Genomic DNA, 14380 nt, shown 5'->3' with positions numbered 1-14380 from the left:
CTCTGAGAGCACAAAATGCTCCCTTCGAAGAATATATACAGGCATGTGCTGATATAGGAACAGACTCCTACAATGCTAATCTGCTTGCTGCAGCTTTAAAAGAAGGGCTCAAACTGAACAGTGTTGAAAAAAAAAAAAAAAAAAAAAACTTGGTATGTCTGAATAGAAACCTGGTTATGTGCTGCATTGGGGTTGAGGTTTTGCTCATATCATTACAGAACATCAGGAGAAGCAGTGATTACTGGCCTACTGGATTAAGCCTCAACACAAGCAGGAAAACATGCCAGTGTTTTAAAGAATCTGTTTTCACTAAATTTTCTATTGATATTCAAAGGACCCTAATTTCTGGGGCCTGGACAATTTTATAATGAAGAAATCCTGAATGAACCTGCTCTGTGGGACCTCTAACTGACTCCCCCATATCACCATCCATCATCAGCAAAAAGCAGTTAAGAGCGGTCAGTGTCTTGTTTCCCTAAGTGGCAGTTAGAGCTTCTATTCAGAGAGGGAAGATTGATACAGGATATCATTATTTTAGGCTGAATAACAAGCCCCAGGAAAGCTCAGAAAGGACTCTCTGGACCTTTTTTTTTTTTTTTTAATTAAATCATAGCTGTGTACATTAATGCAATCATGGGGTACAATGTGCTAGTTTTATATACCATTTGAAATATTTTCATGAAACTTGGTAACATTGCCTTCACCACATTTCCTTAGTTATCGTGTTAAGACAGTTATACTCTACACTTAGTAAATTAAACATGTACCCTTGTAAAATGCACCGTAGGTGTGGTCCCACCAATTATACTCCCTCCACCCATCCTCCCTCCTCCCCTCCCCTCCCTCTCCTCTTTTCCCTTCATCTTGGGCTATAGTTGGGTTATAGCTTTCATATGAAAGCTATAAATTGGTTTCATAGTAAGGTTGAGTACCTTGGATACTTTTTCTTCTATTCTTGAGATACTTTGCTAAGAAGAATATTTTCCAGCTCCATCCATGTAAATATGAAAGAGGCAAAGTCTCCATCTTTTTTAAGGCTGCATAATATTCCATGGTGTACATATACCACAATTTATTAATCCATTCATGGGTTGATGGATACTTGGGCTTCTTCCATGACTTAGCAATTATGAATTGGGCTGCAATAACATTCTGGTGCAAATATCTTTGTTATAAAGTGATTTTTAGTCTTCTGGATATATACCTAGTAGAGGAGTTGAAGGAGTGAATGGCAGGTCTATTTTTAGATCTCTAAGTGATCTCCAAACATCTTTCTAAAAGGAATGTATTAGTTTGCATTCCCACCATCAGAAGTGTTCCCTTTTCTCCACATCCACGCCAACAACTCTGGTTTTGGGATTTTGTGATATGGGCTAATCTTACTGGAGTTAGATGATATCTTGAAGTGGTTTTGATTTTCATTTCTCTGATGATTAAAGATAATGAGAATTTTTTTATGTGTCTGTAGGCCATGCACCAGTCTTATTCAGAGAAGTTTCTTTTCAAGTCCCTTGCCCACTTTGAGATGGGATTTCTTGCTAATCCATTTAAGTTTTCTGTGGTTATTCTGGTTATTAAACCTTTGTCAGAGTTATAACCTGCAAATATCTTCTCCCATTCTGAGGGCTGTCTGCTTGCTCTACTTACTGTGTTTTTGGCTGTGCAGAAGCTTTTTAGTTTGATCAGATCCCAGTAATGTAGTTTTGGTGTTGCTTCAATTGACCGGGGGTCTTCCTTATAAAATATTCGCCCTGGCCGATTTCTTCAAGTGTTTTCCCTACTTTCTTCTAGTATTTTTATAGTTTAATGTCTTAAGTTGAAATCTTTAATTCAGTGAGAGTCTGTCTTAGTTAATGTTGAAAGGTGTGGGTCCAATTTCAGTCTTCTACAGGTTGCCAGCCAGTTTGCCCAGCACCATTTGTTAAATAGGGAATCTTTTCCCTATTGAATGTTTTTAATCAGCTAATTGAAGATTAAATAATTGTAAGTAGCTGGGTTCATCTCTTGTTTCTCTATTCTGTTCCATACATCTACCTCTCTGTTTTTGTGCCAGTACCATGCTGTTTTGATAACTATCAATTTATAGCATAATCTGAGGCCTGGTAGCTTGATTCCTTCTGCTTTGTTTTTATTTCTGAGTAATGTCTTGACTATTCAAGTTTTCGATTCCATATAAAATGAGGTATTATTTTTTCCAGGTTTTTAAAGTATGACAGTGGAGCTTTAATAGGGATTGCATTAAAATTGTATATGGCTTTGGGTAATATGGACATTTTAACAATGTTGACTCTTCCCAGACATGAGCATGGTATGTTTTTTTTATTTGTTAACATATTCAGCTATTTCTTTCTTAGAGTTTCATAGTTCTCTTTATAGAGATCTTTCACGTCCTTTATTTGGTAAACTCCCAAATATTTCATCTTTTTTGGCACTACTGTGAACGGAATAAAGTCCTTGACTGTTTTTTCAGCTTGGCTGCTGTTGGTGTATATAAAGGCTACCAATTTATGAGTGTTGATTTTGTAACCTGAGACGCTGCTGTATTCTTTGATTACTTCTAATAGTTTAGTAGTAGAATCCCTGGTATCTCCCAGATATACAATCATATCATCTGCAAAGAGTAAAAGTTTAATCTCTTCTGACCCTATATGGAGGCCCTTGATCGCCCTTTCTTGTCTAATTGTGATGGCTAAGACTTTCATTACAATGTTGAAAAGCAGTGGAGATGATAGGCAACCTTGCCTGGTTCCTGATCTGAGTGGAAATGATTTCAATTTTACTCCATTCAATATGATATTGGCTGTGGGTTTGCTGTAGATGGCCTCTATCAGTTTAAGAAATGTCCCTTCTATACCATTCTCTTAAGTGTTCTGATCATGAAATGATGCTGGATATTATCAAAAGCTTTTTCTGCATCAATTGAGAGAATTATATGGTCTTTGTTTTATATTTTGTTTATGTGATGAATTATATTTATAGATGTACATATTTTGAACCAGCCTTGAGACCCTGGAATAAAACCCACTTGGTCATGGTGTATAATTTGTTTAATGTGTTGCTAGATTCTGTTTGTTAGGATTTTGTTGAATATTTTCACATCAATATTCATTAGTGATATTGGTCTATAATTTTCTTTTCTTGTTGAGTCTTTTCCTGATTTGGGGATCAAGGTGATGTTTGCTTCATAGAATGTGTTGGGTAGTAGTTCTTCTTTTTCTATATTTTGGAAGATGTTAAGTAACATAGGTACTAGTTCCTCTTTAAAGATTTGGTAGAATTCTGATGTGAAGCCATCTGGTCCTAGGCTTTTCCTTTTATAGAGATATTGTATAGTTGATGCTATTTCAGAACTTGATATAGGCCTGTTCAACATTTCCACTTCCTTCTGGCTAAGTCTAGGAATGTGGTGTGCTTCCAAGTATTGGCTATTTCCTTTAGATTTTCATATTTCTGAGAACAGAGTTTCTTGTAATATTTATTAAAGATTTTTTTAATTTCTGAGGGGTCTGTTATTTCATCTTTGTGTTTTCTGATTGATGAAATTAGAGATTTTACTCTTTTTTTCCTGGTTAGGTTAGCCAAAGGTTTATCTATTTTATTGACCTTTTCAAAAAACCAACTTTTAGATTTATTGATCTGTTGTATAATCCTTTTGTTTTCAATTTCATTTAATTCTGCTTTAATTTTGGTTATTTTGTTTCTTCTGCTGAGTTTTGGGTTGGAGTGTTCTTCCTTTACCAGTTGCTTGAGATGTCCCATTAAGTTGTTAACTTCCTCTCTTTCTGTTCTCTTGATGAAGTCTTGCAGTGCTATCAATTTCCCTTTTAGGACTGCCTTTACACTATCCCAGAGGTTCTGGTAATTCATTTCTTCATTATAATTTTGTTCCAAAAATTTGGTAATTTCCTTCTTAATCTCATCTATGACCCAGCTATCATTCAGCATCAGATTATTTAGATTCCATGTTTTTGTATGAGTATGCAGATTCCTGTTACTGAGTTCAACTTTTATTCCATGATTGTCTGAGAAGATGCAAGGAATAATTTATTTTAAATTTTCTGAGGTTAGACTTGTGACCAATGTGCTGTGATCAATTTTGGAGGATGTTCCATGTTCCATGAGAAGAATGTGTATTCAATTTTGTTAGGATGAAATGTTCTACAGATGTCTATTAAAATCCAGTTGTTGAATGGTTAAGTTTAAATTTAAAATTTCTTTGCTGAGTTTCTTCTTGGAGGATGTATATAATACTGCCAGAGGAGTGTTAAAATCTCCAACTATTATGGTGCTGCAGGAAATCAAGTTGCTCATGTGTGTTAGAGTCTCCCTTATAAATTGAGGTGCATTCTGGTTGGGTGCATAAATGTTAATAATTGAAATCTCATCATATTGAGTATTGCCCTTAACAAATATGAAGTGACCATCCTTATCTTTCCTTACTTTTGTTGGTTTAAAGCCTATTGTATTTGCGAATAAAATTGCAACACCTGTTTTTTTTCTGATTTCCATTTGCCTGAAATATAGATGACCATCCCTTCACCTTGAGTCTATATTTATCTTTTAAGGTAAGTTGAGATTCTTGTATTTAGCAGATATCTGGCCTGAGTTTTTGTATCCAGTGAGCCAAACTGAGCTTCTTTAGAGGACAATTTAAACCATTCACATTAATTGAGAATATTGATAAGCCTGGTAGAATTTTGGGTATCAAGTTTTTTGAAAGTCCAGTGGACATTTTTAATTTCGCCACTGTGGAAGTTGGAGTTTAATAAAAAATTTCTCAATGGGTTTACTTTGGTGGTAGAGGACTTCACTGGTCATTATGAAGGATAGGTCTGAGAATATCTTGGAGACCTGCTTTAGTTATGGCAAATTTCTTCAACCTGTGAATGTCATTAAAGTATTTAATTTCTCTATCATAAATGAAACTCAGTTAAGCTGGATACAGGATCCTGGGTTGAAAGTTATTTTGTTTTAGGAGATTAAAAGTCAATGACCACACTCTTCTAGCTTGAAATTTTTCAGCAGTGAGATCTGTGGTTATTCTAATATTCTTCCCCTTGTAGGATATGGTTTTCTTACATCTGGCTGCTTGCAGAATTTTCTCCTTCATATATTAACAGGTAAAGTTAATTATAATGTGTCTGGGAGATGCTTTATTTGGGTTGAGTCATGCTGGGGTTCTGAAACTGTCTGCTATCTGAATTTGAGAATCTCTTGGCATGTCTGGGAATTTCTCCTTGATTATCTCACAGAGTAGAGCACCTAGGCCACCTCATCGCCTTCAGGAATTCCTATAAGGCGAATATTAGTTTTCTTTGAATTATCCCGGAGCTCTCTGAGAGAATAATCCATTTTTACTCTCTACTTCTCTTCTTCTTTGAGCATTTGAGAGCATTCAAAAACTTTGTCTTCAGTGTCAGAAATCCTTTCTTCTGCCTGCTCCATTCTGTTACTCAGGGATTCCACTATATTTCTCAGATCTTTAAGGGCTGCAAGTTCTTGTCTTAATGTGTCAAAATCTTTGGTGATTTTGTCTTTGAATTTATTGAATTCTTGAGACAACTTTTTAAATGCTTCTTGAATTCCTAATTCTACCTTTACTTCCATTGTATTAATCTTATTTGCAATCCAAATTCTGAATTCAATTTCTGACATCCTAGCCATTTGTTTATAAATGGAATCTTCTGGTGTGTCTGCCATGTCATTCCTTGGGGGTGTTGATCTACTCTGATTATTCATTTTGCCAGAGTTTTTCTGCTGATTCCACCCCATGATTATTTGACACCATTTGGCTAGATGGGCAGATAAGGTGAAGTTGGGTTGGGGTCTCATGGAGTAGGATTAACCAGCCCTTTGCCCAAGAGCTAGGACTGGTGTCTGTACCTTTGCCTCTAGAGCTTTGCAAAGGACCTGTACAGTGCTACGGCTGAGACATTGAGGACCTGCTTGGTGTGGTGGGGCTAAGTGGCTCTGTCTTGTTTTTAGCTGGTTCTCCATCCTATCCTAGTTCTTTGGCTATTTCTGGCCAATCCTGAGATGATTTAGAGAAATCTTTTCCTTTTTATTCTCTCCTGCCCCCACCAAACAAAACAAAACAACAAGCTGTTCCTCAGACCATGTCTTGACTCTTTCCTCACACCACATGTTCTTGCTGTGTCCATGGCTTGTTTCAGCCCAGAAATGCAGAAATTTAACCTGTAACTCTCTCTTGAGCTTCAGGTCCTGCCTTTTTAGCAACTGCATTCCCTGCCATGGGCTTCTGGGGACTTTACAAGGATGGTACTCACTTGGCACAGATCTGGTCCTTCTCCTTGGACTCCCTGCTAATGGCTGGAGATGAATGTTTTCTAACCCCAGGCATAGTGGGTCCCTGTTCCTTTCCCCTGTGTGCTGTCTGCAGCCTGTGCCCTTGCTGACCACCCACTTCCTGCAGCCTCTCAGCCTTTACCATCATTTAGACATGAAGCTTCTTCTGGTTGCTGCCAGAGTAATCTTTCTGAGGCACATCTGAACATATGCCTCTTTTGCTCAGAACCCTTAAGGGTCTTTGCTCTTATATAGAATAAAACCTGCAAGGCATGAAGGTGCATTCCATTCTGATGTGACTGCCTCAATGTGTTCTCCCATTGTTTCTTGCACTAACACTGACCTTATGTTCCCCTAGCTCTGAGAATGTTGTGCTCACTGCATGGAGGGTGCCAGCTTCCCTTTTCTACAGGCTGAGACACCTAAGCTGCCTACTTCAAGTCATATTTAGATTCCCTGTGATCCTTATTTGACAGGTCTATGGGTCTGTTTATTAAGCTACTCCCTTCTCTCACTCCACAGAGGACTTCAGAGAAGGTAAAACAGATAACACTGCATACTGGTGGGAATGCAAACTAATACATTTCTTTTGGAAAGAAGTTTGGAGAACATTCAGAGATCTAAATATTGACCTGCTGTTGGATCCTGTAATTCCTCTACTAGGAGTATATCCAAAAGACCAAAAATTACTTTTCAAAAAAGATATTTGCACCAGATTATTCATTGTACCTCAATTTGTAATAGCCAATTCATTGAAGAAGCCCAAATGCCCATTGATCCATGAATGGATTAATAAATTGTGGCATATGTATACCATGGAATACTATGCAGCCTTAAAAAAAGATGGAACCTTTACCTTTTTAATGTTTACATGAATGGACCTGGAACATATTCTCCTGAGTAAAGTATCTCAAAAATGGAGGGAAAAGTATCCAATATACTCAGTACTTCAATGAAACCTACTTATATTTACTCACACTTTGTTATGAAAGAATGAAAGATAGAACATAACTATAGCCCAGGATGATGGAGAGAAATGGAGTGGGAAGGGAGGAGAGGGGGGAGGTTTGAGGGAGGGAGGGTAAAAGTTAGATCCACACATATGGAGCATATTGCAAGGGTACAAGTCAAATCTGTCAAGTGTAGAACATAAATGTCTTAACACAATAATCAAGTAAATGAGGCAAAAGCTATGTTGATTGGTTTGATGTAACCACATCAGATTGTATAAAAAAAAATCAACACATTGTACCCCATGTATGCATGAATGTATTCATGATCTATGTATATTTGAATTAATTAAAAAAAGATAAAAGGAATATCTTGAGAGCAGCAAGAGAAAAAATGGTGCTTTGCACATAAGGGAACACTAACAAAATGAACAGCTGAATCTTCCTCAGATACCATAAAAATCTTAAAGTAGTGGCTGAATGCTTTATGTGTTGAATGGGAGGAAAAATCACCAAGAATCATCTATACAAAAAATTATTTTCAAATACAAAGGCAAAATAAAGACATTTCCAGGTTAAAAAAAAAAAAGATAACACTATATAGCAGGATTAAATAAATGAGCGAGGCAGTAAGTTCAAAGGGGATTAAAAGTAGACATATAGATAATTTAGGTATGAGGTTAGACTTAAAAATTATATAACACTAAGTTTTGTGAACTTAAGCTAAAAAGAGACACACTCAAAATTTGCCTCTGGGCTTCCCAAGAGAGAAACTTGATTGGAATTTCATGGTCTCCATAAACAATATATAAAGCATCTTTGCCAATTATTGAAAAGTGAGAGATAATTTACTGTATTAAAGGGATACTTATAAAGTGATTGACAAATTTAGAAATTCCTTTCCCTGTACTTTCACTGACCCTCAAATACAACCCCACATAATTACTGTAAATTTTTTTGTACACTGACTTCCTCAGGGTATGAACCTTATCCTCCATACTTGGCTTGATATCTCTCACTTGCTAAAGAAGTGTCTGTTATACATACTAGATGTCCAGATGCACAGTCAAACGTGTGTGCTTGAGGAGGTATACAATTAGAAATGTATCATGTTCCATGCTGTGTTGTAAACATAAGGATTAAATCAACTGGAAGAGTTTGTATAATAATTACAAAAGGGTGACCATGCTGTGAGCGGTCTCAGGAAGGAGTAGGACCAGGAACTGCTAGAGTGGTCTGAGAAGCAGGTATGGGAAGAGCATGAGGCAGATCACACATGCATTACCTATAAATCCTCAGACACTGGAAGTAGCTCACAGCAAAGACACTGAGAAATAGCAGCACTAGGACACTGAGGAAAGCAGCTGCCATAGTATTTAATATGATTGCTACAAAATGAAAAATTAAATATGTAAATAATAAGAATAACAACAATTGAGAACTTGGACAGAAGGAAGTGCCATAGCAGAACAAGAAAAGGCAAGACATCAGCAGAGGTCAACCCCTATGAGGCTAGAGCCCAGTGAACAGGGCAGGTGGACGGTTTGTTTCTCCCTCCCTCACAACTCTGGCAGTCAGTGGACTCTTGAGCTGCTGGAGAGAATTTCTACCCTCATGATCCCACAATGACTGCTGCCAGTGAACCGGAGCTTCTTCAGGACAAAGCACCTGAATGCCAGTGTCCTCAGGGTTGCTTTCCACAAATGTAGACCTGAGCTGAGAATGCAGGTGCCATGTGGCTTCTCCACCCACTTTGCACCTTTGTTCCCCCAGAGGCTTCAGCCCCTCAGTTTTTGTTTCCCTCGTTCCCACACAAACCTTTCCCAGCTATGGACCAGACTGCAGGACCACAGGAGCTGATAGGTCCCTGGGGATCTGGGTGCCCCCAGAGCCTGGACAATTCTGGGTGGGCTGCCTTCCAGAGAAAGGGACAGAGATGAGTGGAGTGTTGGCTTTCTACCATTTAGACCCTTTTCTTTTCCTTTTATTTTAGACAGAGTCTTACTCTATAGCCCTGGGTACAGTGCCATGATGTCAGCCTAGCTCACAGCAATGCACAAGAAATCCTCTTGCCTCAGCCTCCTAAGTAGCTGAGTCTACAAGTGTGTGCCATCATGCCTTAATAATTTTTCTATTTTTAGTAGAGACAGAGTCTAACTCTTGCTCAGGTCTGGAACTCCTAAACTCAAGGGATCCTCCTGCCTCAGCCTCCCAGAGTGCTGGGATTATAGGTGTCAGCTACTGCACCTGATCATTTGGACCCTTTCCCTCCCCATCTCTTGCCCTGCTGTGGCTACTGAGTGGCAGTTAAGCCTAGATGGCAGGAGATGCTTTCCCTCTCAGCTGGAGCATCCAGCACACAAGGGCTTCCACAGAGAGTGGGGCTCAAGCTCTCCTCCAAGAGTCTTGCAGTGGATTGAGAGCTGCTCAAACTGAGGACTTCCTGCCTGCTGTCCCTTGCTTGCCTGGTGATTCCATCACAGCAGGGATGCCCCAAGGCAGAGGGACATAAAACCTGCTTGGGCACATTGTGGGCAACTTGGAACCAACATGCTTCTCCCTGGTTTGGAAAGAATTGTCACTGGTGGGTGACTATTATGCTGATCAGTGTATACTGAAGATTTGAGTACTTCTACCAGGCAGTCTGCTCTTGACAAATTCCTTCAGTATTAGCTTGTCTGAGAAAGTCTTTATTTTTCCCTCATATAAGAAATTTAGTTTTTCAGGGTACAAAATTCTAGGCTGACCATTATTCTGTCTGATAAGACAGAATGGGGCCCCATCCTTTCTGGCTTTTAAAGTCTCTGTTGAGAAGTCTATAGTTAGTCTGCTGGGTTTTCCTTTGTAATTTACCTGATGCTGTCACTCTTTCATGTTAACTTTGGCCAGTCTGATGACCATACATTAGGTGATTGTCTCTTGGTGATCAATCTCCTGAGAATCTGTTGTGCTTCTAGTACTTGGAAATCCAGATTTCTAGCAAGATTTGGTAAATTTTCTTCAAGTATTCCCTAAAATAGGTTTTCCAACCATTGTGCATTTTCTTGTTCACCCTCAGGGATGCTCTGTAGGAAGTACTCAGATCTGCATTATGCACTGATCAGCACAGTAGTTACCCACCAGTGTAAAGAGCCCAGGCATGGCACCTGTGGTTCAGAGGAGTAAGGCGCTGACCCCATATGCCAGAGGTGGTGGGTTCAAACCCATCCCCAGCCAAAAACTGCAATAAGTAAATAAGTGAAAGCTCAGAGCCCAGATACCACAATGGCTCAAGAGGTAAAAAAAAACAGTGAAGTTCTACTCAACAAGATGAATAGAAATTCACCTCCATTTATCAGCTCTCTCAGTAAATGTGAATGGATTGAACTTCCCACTCAAGACAATAGGCTGGCTGAATCAGTAAAAGATACAAGCCAAGTATCTGCTGTCTCTAGGAAGCATATTTAACCAATAAAGACTCACTCAGACTCAGGATGAATAGATGGAAAACAATATTCCATGTAAATGCAAACCAACAGAAAGCTGAGATAGACATTCTCGTATCAGACAACACAGACTTCAAAACAACAAACATGGGCAGCACCTGTGGCTCAGTGGGCGGAGCACTGGCCCCATACACTGAGAGTGGTGGGTTCAAACCCAGCCCTGGCCAAACTACAACAAAAATAGCCAGGCATTGTGGTGGGCACCTGTAGTCCCAGCTACTTGGGAGGCTGAGGCAGGAGAACCACCTAAGCCCACAAGTTGGAGATTGCTGTGAGCTGTGATGCTACAGCACTCTACTGAGGGTGATAAGGTGAGACTCTGTAAACAAACAAACAAACAAACAAAAAAAACCCCAGGAAAACAGAAAACGTAAAGAAAGACAAAATGGTCACTAAATAATGGTAAAGGAAACAATTCAACAAGAAGACATAAGTGTTCTAAAGATTTATGATCTAACACAGGTACACCCAGATTTATAAAGTAAATGTTACTAGGCCTAACCAAAGTGATAAACTTCAATATTGTAATAGCTGAGGACTTCAACGACCCTCTGAAAGAGCTAGACAGGTCCTCCAAGCAGAAAATACACAAGGAAACATGGGACTTAAATGAGACTCTAGAGCAAGTAGGCCCAACAAACATATATAGAATATCCTACACAAAACTACTGAATACATATTCTAATCAGTGTATAGAACATTCTCCAATATTGATCACATCTAGGTCATAAACCATGTCTCAACCAACTGAAAAAAAATAAAAATCTTACCATGTATCCTCTCAGATCACAGTAGAATAAAACCAGAAGTCAACTCCAATAGAAACACTGAATTCTAAAAAAAAGTCTTGGAAATTTAAACATCTACTGCTGAATGATTGCTAGGTCGAAAAGGAAATTAAGATAGAAATCATGAAATTCTTTGAATTAAATGACAAAGGGGAAACAAGTTATCAAAATTTGTGAGATCCAGCAAAAGCAGTCCTAAGAGGAAAATTCATAGCCCTAAATGCCTACATTAAAAAAAAAAAAACAACCCAGAGCATCACAAGTCAATGATCTCATGAATCATCTCAATAAATTATAAGAGGAAGAGCAAACCAATCCCCAAACCAGTACAGGAAAAGAAATAACTAAGTTCAGAGCAGAACTAAATAAAATTGATAAAAAAAAGAATTATATAGAAGATTAATGAAAGAAAAAGTTTTGTTTATCTGGAAAAGTAAACAAAATTGATAAACCTCTGGCTAGAATGACCAAAAACTAGAAAGAACAACAACAAAAAAACCCAAACAAACAAACAAAAACAACAATAACAACAACAAAAACCCCCACAATATGCTCAAGTCCTAGGCAGAGGGTTTCACAGCTAAATTTTACCAGACCTATGAAGGGAAACTGGTGGCTATATTGCAGAAATTGTTTCATAACATCATAAAGAAAGGAATTTTCCACAATGCATTCTACTAAGTCAATATCACCTTGATACCAAAGCCAGGAAGGGATATAATAAAAAAGTAAACTACAGACCAATACTCCTTATGAGTATAGAAGAAAAAATTCTGAATAAAATTCTAGCAAATTGAATTCAGGAGCACATAAAAAAATCCACCACAACTTAGTGGGCTTCATCTTAGGCATGCTAGGATGGTTAAAAATATGCAAATCAATAAATGTGGTTAACCACATAACAGAAGCAAAATCAAAGATCATATGATCATCTCAATAGATGCAGAGAAAACATTGACAAAATTCAGTACACTTTTACAATAAGAACACTTTACAAAATAGGCGTAGATGAAACATACCTCAAAATTATAAAAGCCACATATGACAAACATATGCTGATAAGGCAACATCATTCTGAATGGGAAAAAATTGAAAGAATTCCCACTAAGATCTGGAACTAGGGAAGGTTGCCCACTGTCACCACTTCTATCCAACATAGTGCTAGAAGTCCTAGCCAGAGCAGTAAGAGAAGGAAATCAAGATGGGGACAGAGAAGGTCAAATTATCTATCTTTGCTGATGATATGATCTTATGTCTAGAAAACCCCAAATATTCTGCCAAGAGACTCCTGAAATTCCATAAATAAATTCCGCAGAATCTCAACATAAAAAAAATCAATGTCTACAAATCAATACCATTCCTAGTCACCAACAACAGTCAAGCTGAGGATCAAATTAAAAACTCAATACATTTTCCAATAGTAGAAAATAAAATAAAATACCTAGGAACATATTTACCCAAGGAGGTAAAAGATCTCTGCAGGAAGATCTATAAGTCACTGAAGAGGGAAACAACAGAGGATGTAAAGAAATGGAAAAATATATCATGCTCATGGATCAGCAGAATCAATATGGTTAAAAATGTCTGTACTGCTCAAAGTTATCTATAAATTTAATGCAATCTCCTAAAAGTACCAATGGAATTTTTCAAAGATCTATAAAAATTAATTATATGCTTCATGTGGAACCAGAAAAGAGCCCAAACAGCCAAAGCAACCTTAAGCAAATAGGAAAATCAGGAGTCAGCACTTTATCAGTCTTCAAGCCATACTTCAAGGCTATAGTAATCAAAACAGCATGGTGCTGGCACAAGAACAGAGACACAGACATCTCAATGAATCATAACAGAAAATCCGGGTATAAAACCATCCTCATATTGCCCTCTGATTTTTGACAAAGCAGACCATACACCAGGGAAAATAATCCTGATTCAGTAAATGGTGGTTGGAAACTGTATAGCCACATATAGACGATTGAAACAGGATGTGCACCTCTTACCACTCACAATGGATAGCTCACTTAAACCTATGGCATAAAATCAGACTTCTGGAATAAAATGTTGGAAAAACTCTTATGTCTGTAGACATCAGCCTAAAGAATTTATGAAAAAAAACAAAAAATAACCACAATAAAAACAAAAATAAGACCTGATCAAATAAAAAAGCTAAGCTTCTGTTCAGCAAATAAATAAATAAATAAATAAAATAGAGAGAATATACAACCTACAGAAAGGGAGAAAATATTTGCATGCTATACACCCTAGTGGCTAATAACCAGAATCTATAAGGAACTCAAGAAAATCAGGAAGAAAACTTACACAAGCCCATAAAAAATGGGGCAAAAGACATGAACAGAAGATTTCAAAAGAAGATAGACTAATGGCCAATAAACACATGAGAAAATGCTCAACATCTCTAATCACCAGGGAAAGTCAAATCAAAACCACAACAAGGTAACCCTAACTCCAGTGAGAATGACTTTTATCAACCCCCCAAAAAACAACAGATGCTGTCATGGACCTGGAGAGAAAGAAGCATTTAATACCCTGTTGGTGGGCTGCACAGTAGTACAACCTCTGTGGAGAAATATGGAGACACCTCCAAGAATGAAAAGTTGACCCACCATTTGACCCTGAAATCCCACTATTGGGTATTTATCCAAAGGAAAAAATGTCACTTTATCAAAAAGACACCTGCACTCGAATGCCTATTGCAACACAATTCACAACCATAAAGATGTGGAACCAGCTCAAGTGCATGAGTGGATTAATGAAATGTGATATGTAAAAACCTTGGAGCACTACTCAGCCATAAGAAAAAAGAAAAGATGAACTGATGCCTTTTATAACAACT

The 14380-nt window shown here is 37.9% G+C and overlaps 1 protein-coding gene across 1 annotated transcript in view; it reads right to left on the bottom strand.

Annotated features, from left to right (window-relative positions):
- LIX1 (limb and CNS expressed 1) overlaps positions 1 to 14380 on the bottom strand; it is a 56778-nt gene that overhangs the window by 26073 nt on the left and 16325 nt on the right. The gene's annotated exons all lie outside the window — the stretch shown is intronic.

This window comes from Otolemur garnettii, unplaced genomic scaffold (assembly GCF_000181295.1).
Source record: "Otolemur garnettii isolate 467f Iridium unplaced genomic scaffold, OtoGar3 scaffold00030, whole genome shotgun sequence".
Classification (NCBI taxonomy): Eukaryota; Metazoa; Chordata; class Mammalia; order Primates; family Galagidae; genus Otolemur; species Otolemur garnettii.
The sequence above is the reverse complement of the archived record's forward strand: the minus strand, read 5'-3'. Positions and strand labels throughout refer to the sequence as shown.